General features: G+C 32.8%; 7 non-coding genes across 7 annotated transcripts; all 7 read right to left on the bottom strand.

Annotated features, from left to right (window-relative positions):
• Positions 1-505: 505 nt before the first annotated feature.
• Positions 506-587, bottom strand: TRNAS-GCU. The gene has a single exon. It is a non-coding gene; the product is annotated as a tRNA-Ser (tRNA).
• A 765-nt stretch (positions 588-1352) lies between these two features.
• TRNAN-GUU lies at positions 1353-1434 on the bottom strand. Its single transcript has one exon. It is a non-coding gene; the product is annotated as a tRNA-Asn (tRNA).
• Positions 1435-2207: 773 nt separating this feature from the next.
• On the bottom strand, positions 2208-2289 carry TRNAS-GCU. Its single transcript has one exon. It is a non-coding gene; the product is annotated as a tRNA-Ser (tRNA).
• Positions 2290-3901: 1612 nt separating this feature from the next.
• On the bottom strand, positions 3902-3983 carry TRNAS-GCU. Its single transcript has one exon. It is a non-coding gene; the product is annotated as a tRNA-Ser (tRNA).
• Positions 3984-5601: 1618 nt separating this feature from the next.
• TRNAS-GCU lies at positions 5602-5683 on the bottom strand. The gene has a single exon. It is a non-coding gene; the product is annotated as a tRNA-Ser (tRNA).
• Positions 5684-6449: 766 nt separating this feature from the next.
• Positions 6450-6531, bottom strand: TRNAS-GCU. The gene has a single exon. It is a non-coding gene; the product is annotated as a tRNA-Ser (tRNA).
• Positions 6532-7301: 770 nt separating this feature from the next.
• TRNAS-GCU lies at positions 7302-7383 on the bottom strand. The gene has a single exon. It is a non-coding gene; the product is annotated as a tRNA-Ser (tRNA).
• Positions 7384-12020: the final 4637 nt, after the last annotated feature.

Here is a 12020-nt window from a genome sequence, read left to right as displayed (position 1 = left end):
GTACAAGATTTTATTTTTTATTTTTTGGAATTAAACAAAGAAAATTGCATTTTTCAAATAATTTAAAATTTACTTTTATCGTTGCTTGAGAGATTTGGACTCTCGTTGGGAAAACACATGTACTTAGCAGGCACACGCCCTAACCACTCGGCTAAAAAAACTTGTGTGTTCTTTTATTGTAGAAAAATCGAATCGAATCATTATTTTTTTTTAGTTTTTTTTTTTTCTACAAATTACTCTGTTTCAATGTAATATTTGTTTATAACTACTTCCTCAACCTACTAAATCACAAAGAATCAATATTTCCCAAATGGGGCTCAATCCCATGACCTCCTATATCGGAGAGCTACTTCATGCCGCTAAAAAGACCACAAGATCATTTACTGGTTAAAGAGTTCATATCCTACAATTAAAAATTTAAAACGAATTTCATTATTTCAAAATAGTTTTTGTATTAACCAAAGAAAATTGCATTGTTTCAAATAATTATAAAATTTACTTCTATCGTTGCTTGAGAGATTCGAACTCTCGCGGGGAAACCCCATGTACTTAGCAGGCACACGCCTTAACCACTTGGCCAAAGGAACATGTGTGTTATTTTATTGTATATGAAAAAAACGGATTACTATCTTTTTAAGAGATTATTTCCAACAACTTACTTTGATACAATGTAATATTTGTTTTTAAGTACTTTCTCAACCTACTGAATCACAAAGACTCTCAAACTCATGACGTCCCATTTAGGAGAGCCACTACATGCCACTAAAAAGTGCACAAGATCATTTACTGGTAAAAGAGTTAATGTGCTTCAATAAAAATTTCAAACGAACTTCAATATTTTAAAATAGGTACAAGATTTTATTTTTTATTTTTTGGAATTAACCAAAGAAAATTGCATTTTTCAAATAATTTAAAATTTACTTTTATCGTTGCTTGAGAGATTTGGACTCTCGTTGGGAAAACACATGTACTTAGCAGGCACACGCCCTAACCGCTCGGCTAAAAAAACTTGTGTGTTCTTTTATTGTAGAAAAATCGAAACGGATCATTATTTTTTTTTTAGTTTTTTTTTTCTACAAATTTCTCTGTTTCAATGTAATATTTGTTTGTAACTACTTCCTCAACCTTCGAAATCACAAAGAATCAATATTTCCCTAATGGGGCTCAATCCCATGACCTCCTATATCAGAGAGCTACTTCATGCCGCTAAAAAGACCACAAGATCATTTACTGGTTATAGAGTTCATATCCTACAATTAAAAATTTAAAAGGAATTTAATTATTTCAAAATAGTTTTTGTATTAACCAAAGAAAATTGCATTGTTTCAAATAATTAAAAAATTTACTTCTATCATTGCGTGAGAGATTCGAACTCTTGCAGGGAAACCCCACGTACTTAACAGGCACACGCCTTAACCACTTGGCCAAAGCAACATGTGTGCTTTTTTATTATATATGAAAAAAAACGGATTACTATCTTTTTAAGAGATTTTTTCCAACATCTTACTTTGATACAATGTAATATTTGTTTTTAAGAACTTTCTTAACCTACTGAATCACAAAGACTCTCAAACTCGTGACGTCCTATTTAGGAGAGCCACTTCATGCCACTAAAAAGTCCGCAAGATCATTAACTGGTTAAAGAGTTAATGTACTTCAATCAATAGTTTAAAACGAACTTCAATATTTTAAAATAGTTACAATATTTTTTTATTTTTTTATTTTTTGGAATTAACCAAAGAAAATTGCATTGTTTCAAATAATTTAAAATTTACTTTTATGGTTGCTTGAGAGATTTGGACTCTCGTTGGGAAAACGCATGTACTTAGCAGGCACACGCCCTAACCACTCGGCTTAAAAAACTTGTGTGTTCTTTTATGGTAGAAAAATCGAAACGTATCATTATTTTTTTTTAGTTTTTTTTTTTTCTACAAATTACTCTGTTTCAATGTAATATTTGTTTATAACTACTTCCTCAACCTACTAAATCACAAAGAATCAATATTTCCCAAATGGGGCTCAATCCCATGACCTCCTATATCGGAGAGCTACTTCATGCCGCTAAAAAGACCACAAGATCATTTACTGGTTAAAGAGTTCATATCCTACAATTAAAAATTTAAAACGAATTTCATTATTTCAAAATAGTTTTTGTATTAACCAAAGAAAATTGCATTGTTTCAAATAATTATAAAATTTACTTCTATCGTTGCTTGAGAGATTCGAACTCTCGCGGGGAAACCCCATGTACTTAGCAGGCACACGCCTTAACCACTTGGCCAAAGGAACATGTGTGTTATTTTATTGTATATGAAAAAAACGGATTACTATCTTTTTAAGAGATTATTTCCAACAACTTACTTTGATACAATGTAATATTTGTTTTTAAGTACTTTCTCAACCTACTGAATCACAAAGACTCTCAAACTCATGACGTCCCATTTAGGAGAGCCACTACATGCCACTAAAAAGTGCACAAGATCATTTACTGGTAAAAGAGTTAATGTGCTTCAATAAAAATTTAAAACGAACTTCAATATTTTAAAATAGGTACAAGATTTTATTTTTTATTTTTTGGAATTAACCAAAGAAAATTGCATTTTTCAAATAATTTAAAATTTACTTTTATCGTTGCTTGAGAGATTTGGACTCTCGTTGGGAAAACACATGTACTTAGCAGGCACACGCCCTAACCACTCGGCTAAAAAAACTTGTGTGTTCTTTTATTGTAGAAAATTAGAAACGGATCAATATTTTTTTTTTAGTTTTTTTTTAATACAAATTTCTCTGTTTCAATGTAATATTTGTTTATAACTACTTCCTCAACCTTCTAAATCACAAAGAATCAATATTTCCCAAATGGGGCTCAATCCCATGACCTCCTATATCGGAGAGCTACTTCATGCCGCTAAAAAGACCACAAGATCATTTACTGGTTAAAGAGTTCATATCCTACAATTAAAAATTTAAAAGGAATTTAATTATTTCAAAATAGTTTTTGTATTAACCAAAGAAAATTGCATTGTTTCAAATAATTAAAAAATTTACTTCTATCATTGCGTGAGAGATTCAAACTCTTGCAGGGAAACCCCACGTACTTAGCAGGCACACGCCTTAACCACTTGGCCAAAGCAACATGTGTGCTATTTTATTGTATATGAAAAAAAACGGATTACTATGTTTTTAAGAGATTTTTTCCAACATCTTACTTTGATACAATGTAATATTTGTTTTTAAGAACTTTCTCAACCTACTGAATCACAAAGACTCTCAAACTCATGACGTCCCATTTAGGAGAGCCACTACATGCCACTAAAAAGTGCACAAGATCATTTACTGGTAAAAGAGTTAATGTGCTTCAATAAAAATTTAAAACGAACTTAAATATTTTAAAATAGGTACATGATTTTATTTTTTATTTTTTGGAATTAAACAAAGAAAATTGCATTTTTCAAATAATTTAAAATTTACTTTTATCGTTGCTTGAGAGATTTGGACTCTCGTTGGGAAAACACATGTACTTAGCAGGCACACGCCCTAACCTCTCGGCTAAAAAAACTTGTGTGTTCTTTTATTGTAGAAAAATCGAAACGAATCATTATTTTTTTTAGTTTTTTTTTTTCTACAAATTACTCTGTTTCAATGTAATATTTGTTTATAACTACTTCCTCAACCTACTAAATCACAAAGAATCAATATTTCCCAAATGGGGCTCAATCCCATGACCTCCTATATCGGAGAGCTACTTCATGCCGCTAAAAAGACCACAAGATCATTTACTGGTTAAAGAGTTCATATCCTACAATTAAAAATTTAAAACGAATTTCATTATTTCAAAATAGTGTTTGTATTAACCAAAGAAAATTGCATTGTTTCAAATAATTATAAAATTTACTTCTATCGTTGCTTGAGAGATTCGAACTCTCGCAGGGAAACCCCATGTACTTAGCAGGCACACGCCTTAACCACTTAGCCAAAGGAACATGTGTGTTATTTTATTGTATATGAAAAAAACGAATTATTATCTTTTTAAGAGATTATTTCCAACAACTTACTTTGATACAATGTAATATTTGTTTTTAAGTACTTTCTCAACCTACTGAATCACAAAGACTCTCAAACTCATGACGTCCCATTTAGGAGAGCCACTACATGCCACTAAAAAGTGCACAAGATCATTTACTGGTAAAAGAGTTAATGTGCTTCAATAAAAATTTAAAACGAACTTCAATATTTTAAAATAGGTACAAGATTTTATTTTTTATTTTTTGGAATTAACCAAAGAAAATTGCATTTTTCAAATAATTTAAAATTTACTTTTATCGTTGCTTGAGAGATTTGGACTCTCGTTGGGAAAACACATGTACTTAGCAGGCACACGCCCTAACCACTCGGCTAAAAAAACTTGTGTGTTCTTTTATTGTAGAAAAATAGAAACGGATCAATATTTTTTTTTAGTTTTTTTTTTCTACAAATTTCTCTGTTTCAATGTAATATTTGTTTATAACTACTTCCTCAACCTTCTAAATCACAAAGAATCAATATTTCCCAAATGGGGCTCAATCCCATGACCTCCTATATCGGAGAGCTACTTCATGCCGCTAAAAAGACCACAAGATCATTTACTGGTTAAAGAGTTCATATCCTACAATTAAAAATTTAAAAGGAATTTAATTATTTCAAAATAGTTTTTGTATTAACCAAAGAAAATTGCATTGTTTCAAATAATTAAAAAATTTACTTCTATCATTGCGTGAGAGATTCAAACTCTTGCAGGGAAACCCCACGTACTTAGCAGGCACACGCCTTAACCACTTGGCCAAAGCAACATGTGTGCTATTTTATTGTATATGAAAAAAAACGGATTACTATGTTTTTAAGAGATTTTTTCCAACATCTTACTTTGATACAATGTAATATTTGTTTTTAAGAACTTTCTCAACCTACTGAATCACAAAGACTCTCAAACTCGTGACGTCCTATTTAGGAGAGCCACTTCATGCCACTAAAAAGTCCGCAAGATCATTAACTGGTTAAAGAGTTAATGTACTTCAATCAATAGTTTAAACCGAACTTCAATATTTTAAAATAGTTACAATATTTTTTTATTTTTTTATTTTTTGGAATTAACCAAAGAAAATTGCATTGTTTCAAATAATTTAAAATTTACTTTTATGGTTGCTTGAGAGATTTGGACTCTCGTTGGGAAAACGCATGTACTTAGCAGGCACACGCCCTAACCACTCGGCTAAAAAAACTTGTGTGTTCTTTTATGGTAGAAAAATCGAAACGTATTATTATTTTTTTTAGTTTTTTTTTTTTCTACAAATTACTCTGTTTCAATGTAATATTTGTTTATAACTACTTCCTCAACCTACTAAATCACAAAGAATCAATATTTCCCAAATGGGGCTCAATCCCATGACCTCCTATATCGGAGAGCTACTTCATGCCGCTAAAAAGACCACAAGATCATTTACTGGTTAAAGAGTTCATATCCTACAATTAAAAATTTAAAACGAATTTCATTATTTCAAAATAGTTTTTGTATTAACCAAAGAAAATTGCATTGTTTCAAATAATTATAAAATTTACTTCTATCGTTGCTTGAGAGATTCGAACTCTCGCGGGGAAACCCCATGTACTTAGCAGGCACACTCCTTAACCACTTGGCCAAAGGAACATGTGTGTTATTTTATTGTATATGAAAAAAACGGATTACTATATTTTTAAGAGATTATTTCCAACAACTTACTTTGATACAATGTAATATTTGTTTTTAAGTACTTTCTCAACCTACTGAATCACAAAGACTCTCAAACTCATGACGTCCCATTTAGGAGAGCCACTACATGCCACTAAAAAGTGCACAAGATCATTTACTGGTAAAAGAGTTAATGTGCTTCAATAAAAATTTAAAACGAACTTAAATATTTTAAAATAGGTACATGATTTTATTTTTTATTTTTTGGAATTAAACAAAGAAAATTGCATTTTTCAAATAATTTAAAATTTACTTTTATCGTTGCTTGAGAGATTTGGACTCTCGTTGGGAAAACACATGTACTTAGCAGGCACACGCCCTAACCTCTCGGCTAAAAAAACTTGTGTGTTCTTTTATTGTAGAAAAATCGAAACGAATCATTATTTTTTTTTAGTTTTTTTTTTTTCTACAAATTACTCTGTTTCAATGTAATATTTGTTTATAACTACTTCCTCAACCTACTAAATCACAAAGAATCAATATTTCCCAAATGGGGCTCAATCCCATGACCTCCTATATCGGAGAGCTACTTCATGCCGCTAAAAAGACCACAAGATCATTTACTAGTTAAAGAGTTCATATCCTACAATTAAAAATTTAAAAGGAATTTCATTATTTCAAAATAGTTTTTGTATTAACCAAAGAAAATTGCATTGTTTCAAATAATTAAAAAATTTACTTCTATCGTTGCCTGAGAGATTCGAACTCTCGCGGGGAAACCCCATGTACTTAGCAGGCACTCGCCTTAACCACTCGGCCAAAGCAACATGTGTTTTATTTTATTGTATATGAAAAAAACGGATTACTATCTTTTTAAGAGATTATTTCCAACATCTTACTTTGATACAATGTAATATTTGTTTTTAAGAACTTTCTCAACCTACTGAATCACAAAGACTCTCAAACTCGTGACGTCCTATTTAGGAGAGCCACTTCATGCCACTAAAAAGTCCGCAAGATCATTAACTGGTTAAAGAGTTAATGTACTTCAATCAATAGTTTAAAACGAACTTCAATATTTTAAAATAGTTACAATATTTTTTTATTTTTTTATTTTTTGGAATTAACCAAAGAAAATTGCATTGTTTCAAATAATTTAAAATTTACTTTTATGGTTGCTTGAGAGATTTGGACTCTCGTTGGGAAAACGCATGTACTTAGCAGGCACACGCCCTAACCACTCGGCTAAAAAAACTTGTGTGTTCTTTTATGGTAGAAAAATCGAAACGTATCATTATTTTTTTTAGTTTTTTTTTTTCTACAAATTACTCTGTTTCAATGTAATATTTGTTTATAACTACTTCCTCAACGTACTAAATCACAAAGAATCAATATTTCCCAAATGGGGCTCAATCCCATGACCTCCTATATCGGAGAGCTACTTCATGCCGCTAAAAAGACCACAAGATCATTTACTGGTTAAAGAGTTCATATCCTACAATTAAAAATTTAAAACGAATTTCATTATTTCAAAATAGTTTTTGTATTAACCAAAGAAAATTGCATTGTTTCAAATAATTAAAAAATTTACTTCTATCGTTGCCTGAGAGATTTGAACTCTCGCGCGGAAACCCCATGTACTTAGCAAGCACACGCCTTAACCACTCGGCCAAAGCAACATGTGTTTTATTTTATTGTATATGAAAAAAAAACGGATTATTATCTTTTTAAGAGATTATTTCCAACAACTTTCTTTGATACAATGTGATAGGAATATTTTTTTGTAAGTTTTGATGAAGCCAAATGTACTTTAGATCCGCTTAGTTTTTAGGTCTTTGAGTACAAGCATCATAAATCAGAATAGCGAGTCAAAAGGAATCTACCATAGGAAGAACAAAATTAATTTGAGAAATTAATTTTGGTCCTACGAGTATTCATCCGAGAATGAAGCATAAAGGTATGGCGTTGCGAAGAATGATTAGATGAGCTAACGGTGTAATGGTAGAAGTCCTTAATCAAAATGATTACACCTGAGATCGATTCCCCCCTAAGGACTTAAATTTTACAAATCAAGTTTTTGGACAAGCACAATGCTACCAAAAGAGCACGATGCTATCAAAAGGAGCACGATGTGTGCTAAGGAGCACAATGTATCAAAAGGAGCACAATGTTCTACAGGAAGTCAAAGGAGCACAATGTGGCAAAGAAGCAAGATGATCAGAAATTGGACAAACTCGAAGGAATTTATTCTAAGTCTACCCACATGCCACAAGAAGCCAAAATTGCCTGAAAGACATTTGATCAGAACGGAAAAATACCTATGAAGAAATGAATATAAAAACTCATCCTAGAAATAAATTCTATCAGATGAATTTATTTCAAATATACGTTGGATATTCAATATGACAACAAAATAATATTTTGAACAAATCAATTGGAGATAAGATATTATCTTGTCAGGCAAGTTGACAATCAAATCAAAATTGAAGACTTGAACGGATATATTTGATTGCCTATAAAAAGCCATGAAGACTTGAAGACAGAAGCAAAGGTGTACAAGATAGACACGAGATAGAAGTGCAATACACACGAAAATTTAAAAGTGCAAGTGCTCAAATATTCTTAGAGACTTGGTCTGAATAGTCTCAAAAATCTAGTTGGAGAGAGATACAATTACCTTTGTATTTGTAATTGTAAAAAGAGTATAGCTGTGTGCAAAATACTCTAGTGAGTGTAGCTGTGTGCAAAACACTCGTAGTTGCTAAGTGTAGTTGTGTGCAAGACACTTGGTTGGCGTTGAGTATAGCTGTGTGCGAAATACTCGGAGTTAAGTGTAGCTGTGTGCGAGACACTTGGAGTTGGGTGTAGCTGTGTGCAAAACATCCGGAAGAAGTGCTTGTGTAGCACTTATTCACTATTGTAATTGTGTGTGAAAAATAGTGAATTTCTCCTAGACGCGAAAGGAGAAAAGTGGACTAGGAAGATTACGCCACTTCCGAACCACTATAAATTGCCTCTCTCATTTACATACCGCACTTACATAATTTGCTCTATCTATCTATCTTATCCGACTAACCTGTTTACTATTCAAATCAATCTAAATCGTTCGGGTTCAGTGTGTTTTCATGTATGCATGTGACTCAAACTTCTCGAGCTTAAATATTGAATTATTCTAAGCAAGTTTGACGTGTTGCATGTAACATTCGTTACACGGTCGACGTGATACGATATTTATTTACAATATTGAATATTGTTATTATATATTGAGTGAACTATCTCCTTTATATATTCAAGATACCTCTGTTACTTTATTCTATCTTACATGCGTATTTAATTCTTTAATTGGGCATAACTCTTTACATTCTCTTATTCCGCTGTGCAGTTTAAACTTACTCTATTTACTTGATATTTAGAGTTGAAGTTACCAAAGAGTTATTTATTTTGAAAAAGCTTGAAAGTCTATTCACCCCCCCCCCCTAGACTTTCACCACCCTATCGGGACCAACAATTGGTATCAGAGCGGTTGTCTATTTGAGTCAACTTTGACTGCTAGACAGATCTCGAAAAATCAAGATGATGAAAAGAGATATGGCTCTTGCCCAAAACTTATTGTTTTCCTTAGAGAAATTTGATGATTGGAAAATTCGCATGCAGGTACATTTATCCGCGTTACATGATGAAATGTGGGAAGTAGTTACGAGTGGTCCTATTGAGATTTTGCAAGTCAACACCTCATCCGTACAAACAAGTGACACTCCACAATACATTCCAAAACCGAAAGCGGAATGGTCTCGTGAAGATAGAACAAGAAATGACTTGGACAATATTGCCAAGGATATTTTGTTTAAATCTATCGATAACACGATATTTCCAAAAGTTCGAAAGTGTCAATCCGCGAAGGAAGTACAAAATGTTGAATTATTGACTAACGATCAATTTGCTCTCTTTGTCAAGAAATTTAGGAAATTCATGAAGAGAAGCAACTACATGAAAAATCCACAAGGGAAATCGTGGAACGCAACAAAGAATTCGAAGAAAGAAATTGTTGAGGAAGATTCGAATTTATGCTACAATTGTAGAAAGCCTGGACACTTTGCAGCAAGTTGTCCACATCCTAAGGTAAGTAAAAGTCAATATACAAATGTTTCTAACTCTCAACAGGAAGAATTCAAGCCCAAAGATAAAAGGTTCACAAAGGAGAGAAGAAAAGCACTTATTAGTGACCCACATTAAATAAGTGAGTCAGAAGAATCTTCAAGTGATGAAAGTGACACCTCAAAGGATGACAATGCAATGTTTTGCATGAGCATCTCCAACAACTCAACTTACGAGGACATGTGTCTTATGGCAAATGGAAATGAAGAAAATGAGGTAACATCTCACTCTTATGATTCTGTCAATTCTTCATTTTCTAGAGAGTCCTTATTTCACTTAATGGAAGAATGTCAAACCGTAATGGACACTCACTCTCAACTCAAAGAGCGCAATTGTCTTTTGATTCTCGAAAAAGATCAAATAAATGAGAAATTGCAAAATGCTCTACTTGAAGTGAAAGACTTGAAAGATAAAATTATTTGTCTTCAAGAAGAGTGTAAATCAAGGGAAGTGAGAGAACACAACCTTAGAGAGGTTATAGCAACATTTACACATTCATCCAAAATAATGGATAAAATGGTAAATATGCAAAAACCCTCAAGTGATAAAACCGGACTCGGTTATGATCCATCGTGTTCTCAAGCCTCCAAGAACTTGGCCAATTCTACTACTACTTTAAGTAATAAAGTCCAAGTAGTAAAATTTGTAAAAGGTCAAGAAAGCACAGTGAGACAAGGAATTGGTTACCAAACGAATGTCAAAATTAATACTGTTAGGCCGAAGCCCCAAAGAAACATTATTTCGCCTAAACAGTATACAAAAAGGCAAAAGTTTGTTCCTAAATAGAAGCACACCAATGAGTCTAGTGCACAAAGCCCTCATAGGAAAATGGGAAGGAATCCAAGAATTGAGGCAGGGAGATTTTATCCCTCAAAACAAGGTTGGGTTGGTTATATTAAACCATGGACTAAGTCCAGATTTAATGCCTATCCTAGGCCCAAACAATCTTCTTCCCATGTGCCAAAGAATCGAGTAAATTTTCAAAAACCGGCACAAAAATTATTTTCAAAAATTAAATATGATTATAATGTTTTTAATGGTTACCAATCACCTAAACTTAGATCAGTGAGTACAAGGTGGATTTGGGTGCCAAAAATGACTAACACCCAAGGACCCAAATCAAGTTGGGTACTTAAAAATGTGTAATTTATTTGCAGGAAGTTTGGTACTTCGATAGTGGATGCTCTAGACACATGACTGGAGATAAATCTAGTCTTGTGAATCTTAAAAATAACGAAGGACCAAAAGTCGTATTCGGTGGAAATGAACGATACGGCATAACAAAAGGAATTGGTACAATTTTTCGAAATGGTTTGAAAATCGAAGATGTATCCTTTGTTGAAGGTCTAAAATTCAACTTTTTGAGTACAAGTCAATTTTGTGACAAAGGATATCTAGTTGAGTTCTTCAAAGACAAGTGCCAAGTGAAGAATAATTCCTCAGGAGAAGTTGTGCTCGAAGGAATAAGGAAGAAAAATATGTATGTTGTGGATTGGAACACAACAAAAGAATCAGTGTGTCTACTAGCAAACAACTCACACGCAACAAGTTGGGAATGACACAAGAAGTTGAATCATCTAAACTTCAAGACAATCAACAAGCTAGCAAGAAACAAACTCGTTGAAGGTTTACCCGACATTGTCTACAAGAAAGATCAAATATGTGATGCTTGCCAAAGAGGAAAGCAAATCAAGTCATCTTTCAAATCCAAAGCCCAAGAATCTACAACAAGACCTCTAAGTCTACTACACATGGATCTATTCGGTCCAGTAGACCCAGTACGTCTAAGTGGTAAGAAATATACACTAGTTGTTGTTGATGATTTTTCCAGGTATACATGGACGATATTTCTCAAAAAGAAAAGTGAAGTAGAGCAAAAGCTGCCAGAACTACTCAAGCTACTACAAAACGAGAAAGACTTGAAAATTGCAAAAATCCGAACTGATCGAGGAACAAAGTTCGTGAATCAAGTAATTAAAGCCTACTGCAATTCTCAAGGAATTCTACATCAATTATCTGCCGCACGTACACCGCAACAAAATGGTGTAGCCGAAAGAAGAAATAGAACGCTAAAACAAGCCGCACGAGTGATGATTACGTCAGCCGAGCTACCTAAAAGATGTTGGGCTGAAGCAATCAACACCGCTTGCTATACGCAAAA

The sequence above is a fragment of the Ipomoea nil genome, unplaced genomic scaffold, assembly GCF_001879475.1.
Source record: "Ipomoea nil cultivar Tokyo-kokei standard unplaced genomic scaffold, Asagao_1.1 scaffold1525, whole genome shotgun sequence".
Taxonomy (NCBI): domain Eukaryota; kingdom Viridiplantae; phylum Streptophyta; class Magnoliopsida; order Solanales; family Convolvulaceae; genus Ipomoea; species Ipomoea nil.
Note: the sequence above shows the minus strand (reverse complement) of the source record. Positions and strands in the feature narration are given on the sequence as shown.